Source organism: Triticum dicoccoides, chromosome 4A (genome assembly GCF_002162155.2).
Source record: "Triticum dicoccoides isolate Atlit2015 ecotype Zavitan chromosome 4A, WEW_v2.0, whole genome shotgun sequence".
NCBI classification, from domain to species: domain Eukaryota; kingdom Viridiplantae; phylum Streptophyta; class Magnoliopsida; order Poales; family Poaceae; genus Triticum; species Triticum dicoccoides.
The window spans coordinates 32,367,942-32,373,803 of record NC_041386.1 but is presented as its reverse complement, the minus strand read 5'-3'; the positions used below and the strand labels follow the sequence as shown (position 1 = coordinate 32,373,803).

The window sequence follows — 5,862 nt, the reverse complement described above, 5'->3', positions numbered from 1 at the left end:
TCAACCACCCCTCCACGGGCACCCCCCTCACCGTCTACTATTCATCCAGCCCTCCACCACACCACGGGGTCCTGTTCATCCAGAGGCAATGCCACCACTCACTGTTCATCCACGCCCCCGGCAACGCTCACTGTTCATCCGAGAGGCAGCATCGATCGGCTTCAGTTAGCAGCAATAGCGAAGGAATCGCTCGATCGGGTTCAGTTAACAGCCATCGATCGATCGCTCGGGTTCAGTAACGCGTAGCCTGCAGTGCAATCGCTCGGGTTCCGTTAGAGCCCAACGCCTCGCCCGGGTTCGGTTAGAGCCAACACCTCGCACACACGCGCGTACGTGTACGAGAGAAACGCGCATCGCTCGGCCCCCGACCTCCCACCGTAACCGGGAACTCCCCGAAATCCCCCCCCCCTCGCTTCTACCACGGTTTTTTCCGTCATGGACGGCCCAAAGAATGTGAGAAATAAAAACAGCATAATGATCGATTGGGTGTCCAGGATTTGCCATCGCGTAACATGATACCAGTTTATGCAGAAGTTATTACCTCTTAAATCTCTACTCAAACTTGCCCGGGATGTGGTGTTTGCACATTCTCTTATGAGCACACTTGATCAGAATATCCGCAGAGTCAATACCTGACAAAAAGAAGCAACTAGTACACATAAGCACAAAAATAGCAATAGCATAAAAATGTTCTATGGCCACGGTGCCAAGTAAGTCATCTGGAACTCAACATTAGGCATAAGACGTCGTCATATATACCTGAAAGATAAGCTCCATGGACATAACCGTTGTAGTGCTCGCTGGTGTGCTCCCCACTGAAGTAAACCCTCCCGACCGGTGCCTATGTAACACAGGGGGAAAACAACAAAAGTTGCAATCACAAAAGTGTCAAATGAGAATTTTTTGGAATGCCGATCGACAGGTTTGGGGTACCACGCACCCTGAGCTGGTCGTATTCGTAGCGGTTGACGCCGATGGGCCAGTTGGAGAAGGTGCCCCTGTAGAACCTGTCGGACCACCACCGCGGCACGAGTATGTCCGTCGCGTCGGGGACGTCCTCGCCGAGGACTCCACGATCTCCGCCTTGGTCTGGTTGTCGGGCTGCTGCTCGGTCCGCCTCGACTCCTCGTCGGTGACGGTCACCAGGAGAACGTTGGCGCCTGGGTACTGCGCCTCAAGCTCCTGAACAGACAACAATTCAAGATCACCGATGAAGTTTTAAGTTGCAAAGTTAAACTGGACATCAATATCGTTTGTAGATTGTGATTACCTCCACACCCCGTAGTAGCCTCTCCTGCTGCTCGCGTAGAGGAAGAACTCCCTCCCTTTCCCTTCAGGCCAGAACTTCCGGGGGAACTTGACGAAGATCTTGGTGTACACAGCCATGTCGAACTGGTAGATCGAGAGGATCTTCCACGCCTGATACATCAAGAACGAGAAGCTCAGAATTCGGCTCAGCACCAACCAACAGATCATCAGTCAAGAAGCATGTATAAGCAGGACAGAGACTGACAGGAAGCCGTGGCTTAAACTGTATGAGATCGGATTGCAGGACCCCCACGCTGGTAGAGACCATGACGTAGTCTGCCTTGTACACCTTGTCGTCCTCCGTCTTGACGGCGACGCCGCTCCCGGAGTGGGAGATCTCTCTCACCACCTACAAACAATGGATTATCTCATCAATGCCTAATAAGTAATAACTGAAGGGGAGATGCAATGCAGGTTCGTTGGACGTTGGCTATATATTCGTGCCTTGTTGAGCTGGAGGCGGGGGTCGACGATGTTGCCGGACTTGTCGGCCTCGAGGTACTGTCCGGCGAGGTGGTGCACGATGGCCTCATAGCCGCGCCGGTCGGCGACGAAGTACACGTAGTCCCTGAAGGTGGCGAGAGGGACCACGTTCTGCAGGCTGGTCACCCGCGGCGGCTCCGCGAACTCGTAGTCGTGCTTGAAGTAGTCCAGGATCATGTCCACCGGCGACGCCGGCCCGTTGGGCAAGCTGATATGCAAACACGTCCGAGACTATGAAAGTTCAGTAGTAGACTAACTGAAACAAGCCAGTTCTCGGCCTTCTCTCGCAGGCTCAAAACTCATGGAGACGTACTGGTTGTTGAGGCGTTGCATGGTGAGGATGGACATGTCGTCCTGGCCGCTGGGGCGCAGCTTGGCGGAGAGCTTCGCGCCGCCCTCTTCCACCTCGTTCGACCGATGGAGTCTCTTCTGCACGTACGCTCTGTCGTAGACGCCGCCCCTGTGAAGTTTACACATACGTACCAACATCACAACATTTCTGACATGAAAATAAAAAAACATCACAGCTTTTGTCACCTCCATTTTTTTCGCAACTTAAAACTTTCAAGTGTGTGTGCCGGTAGTAGAATCTTGAGGAAAAACTAATTAGATTCAAACCAAGTGGTATTTGAATCAACCGCTCTTTTTGTAGACGTGGTATTTGAATCAGCTCAGCTCCTACCATTTTCGCTGCTACCAATTTAATTGAGACTCCATCCATTGTTATACTTGGAAATGTCTGCAAATTACTCAAACAAATTGGCCTGGTTCGTTTTGAAGTTCAATTTTTTTTAAGAAACATGGTGCGTGAAACTTAAACCTTGAGAGAGCACTAATTTCATCCCCCGTTTTCGAGGTTAAAAGGGACCTTTCAGACTAATTAATTAGCTACTCTCTCCGTTTCTTTTTAGTCCGCATATAAGGTTTGGTCAAAATCAAGCTATGTAGAGTTTGACTAACTTTATATTAAAAATATAAACATTCACAATATGAAATCAATATTATCAGATGCACCATGAAACGTATTTTCATACTCTATAGTTTTAGTATTGTAGATGTTCATATTTTTTTATATAAATTTGATCAAACTTTGTGTAGTTTGACTTTGACCAAATCTTTATATGCAGAGTAAAAAGAAACGGAGGGAGTACTAGCTAGTGCCGTTCAGTTCTGTTTCTTTTCCTTCATAAAGCTAGCATCCAACAAGCATATGTTACCGATACGTTATTTCCCATGCAGGCATGGATAGATCGTCGGTTAGCGCGCGCGTTTTCGTGGTAATTCATTCGGCTGATCTGACGTACTACGTACCGCTCCTTGTAGACGTTCTCGGCGAGGCCGTCGAAGTCGGAGCGGAAGTTCCTGAGCTTGAGCGTGGAGTTGACGAGGGGCCAGATGGGGTTCATCTTGCCGCCGTTGACGCCCTCCACCCAGTTGGCGCCCATCTCCACGTTGACGCCCCCGAAATTCCGCTTGCGCATCCTCCCGCCGACGTGGTCCGTCGCCTCCAGGATCAGCAGGTCCGTTATCCCGGCCTCCGACAGCCGCTTCCCCGCCGAGATCCCTGCAACCACACGCACAACGTGTAAGGTTACGTGCGCTGGCTAGCTAGAGCTAGTTAATCATGTGAGTGGTGGTGTGTGCAAATGTACCGGACATGCCGGCGCCGACGATGATGACCCTGTGGCCGGCGGCGGAGGCAAGGGAGGCATGGTGTGCAAGGGTCAGTGCGAGCACCAGAGCAGTGGCTATGGTGGGCGTCATGTCTCTCGTGGATACAGGGCGGCCGGACTCACAGCTTCCTCTCCGCCTCACAGGCCTGTTTATATACTGCTAGGTCGAGGAGTTGGCAGAGAGTTCGGTCTTCTTCTATGTGCAAGGCACTTGTTTTTCTTGACGCAAGGCAACATATTTCTATTTTATATTAGTAAGTTTATATAAGAAAATTAGTGACCGGAAGAGAGAGTAAGAACTCCCAGTTAATTCATGTAAAATCAGATAATTACCCGCAAAAGAAAATGTAAAGATCAGATAATAACAAGTCGGGCATCTTTACCAGATTCCTTGTAAGTTATGTTCGAGACATATTTTTCTGTTTTATGGGATTAAGAGTTTAAGACCCATCTAGCATCTCTCTACTTTTATAAAAAAAACGAGTTGGTGATGAGGTGTGCCTGCCAACTTGCAATATAGATCGTCCGATCTAAATCTGACGGATAGAAAGCAAACTATGACAATTTTGCAGAAAAGATATCTGCACCTCTCTTCACATTTGCATATAAGGTTTTTCTCATTCATCCTTATCTCCCCCGTTCATTCTTATCTCCCACAACCTCATTGTTAAGAAATTAAAAAAGGAAGCCTCTGGAACAATCTGGCATGGTGGCCGCTGCCGATGTCGTCCATCCCCATGTCTCCGCTTAGTTCGACCACCAATCACCACCACGACCCACTCCTCCTCACCTTATCTCTCATCTTTCTCGAGATATGATTACTTTTTACACATGTGATTACTCCCGAATGAGTCAATCACAACAGGTGTTTTGTAAAAAAGAAAATTTGATATTCCGTGCAATGCACGAGCATCTTGCTAGTTTTTTGTTAGAAACGTAGATGTTGGTCGCTGGCACTTTGGGTGATGCAGCTGGCACATGGTCTCGTGGACTGCTTGTTTTTCCCTGGTGACAGAGAGTCCCGAGTCTGCTCCTCCCATAGCAGCCTCGGATTCTTCTCTTCAATGGTGGTGGAAGGCCGACTTGTTCGGTGGAACAGGTTTCCCATAGTTTGTGTGTGAGAGTTTGAGGTCTTTTTGTTGAGCTCGACGTGCCATCAGTGTGAGTGGGCTTTGCCCTATCGTTCGATTTTTGCACAGTTTTTCGCACTTAAACAAGCAACAATTTTCTTGTTAATTAACAAAAAGGCAAAAATTTTGCCTCGGTTCAAAAAGAACTTTCCATCCCTTAAAAGTTCTCTCTAGCCTATCTTTAATTAGATTGACTTAATTCATGTATTCTTTGTTTCTTCTTATGCTTTTAGTAGCCAGATTATTATCTAGACTAATTTGTAAAAGACATGACTTGGATCTTTGAGCACCTGACGTCTAGACCAATTGATGATACACAAATGTACGAAGGGTGAAAAGAAGAAAAAATAAACGATATGCATCAAATATTTAGCAAGTTAGCAATAAGCTATTGGCAGAACTGCTGAATAGATTGACAGAGCCTCACCGTACAAATTTAATTATTACTCCCTCCGTCCGGAAATACTTGTCATCAAAACCCTTTTCTCCATTTTGATGACAAGTATTTTCGGACGAAGGAAGTATGATTGAAATTTGCATACATTAGTACTCCCGCTGGTTCTTTTTAATTTGCATATAAGTTTTATCCGAAGTCAAAGTATCTTTATTTTGATCAAACTTATAGAAAAAATTATCAACATTCACAATGCCAAATCAATATTGTTAGACTAATTATGAAGTGTAGTTTCATTGTATGTATATTCGATATTGTAGATGTTGATATTTTTTAATATAAATTTAGTCAAAGTTTACAAAATTTAACTTGACATAAATCTAAAGGATTGGAGGAAGTACCTGAACGCTTGTTGTACTGCTTATCAAAACTGCGAGGATTAAAAGAAAAGTGGTAAGTGGTAGCACCTGTCATGAATGGTGAAATGCCCTTGATTAGTGATTTAAAGGTTGATGATTTGCGCGGCGCCGGTGCACGGTCGTGTGCTTGCCGATCACTTGCTCGCTGTTGCACTGCTGCGGTGCTTTCCTGCCGGCGTCGGCTTCGGTTGGGCGGCTGGCGGCCGCCGGCTCTCTTCTGCGCCGCCGCTCTACCTGCCGCGGCGTCGCTAGGGCTGTACTATAGATCCGGATTTCTGCGACCCATGAATCTGTGATCGATTGGTATTCTCTCTCTGGCCAGCGAGTTAACGATCTTACCTGCGAGCCCGGAGACGCTAACTTTTTTTTTAGAAACACCCGGAGACGCTGACTCAGCTGGGCAGTTAGGTCTAAAGGGTCATTTTCTTAGAAAACGCCAGGGAAAGGCTAGCTGG

The 5,862-nt window shown here is 47.2% G+C and overlaps 1 pseudogene; it reads right to left on the bottom strand.

Annotated features, from left to right (window-relative positions):
- Positions 1–552: 552 nt before the first annotated feature.
- Positions 553–3,555, bottom strand: LOC119288615 (annotated as a pseudogene).
- Positions 3,556–5,862: the final 2,307 nt, after the last annotated feature.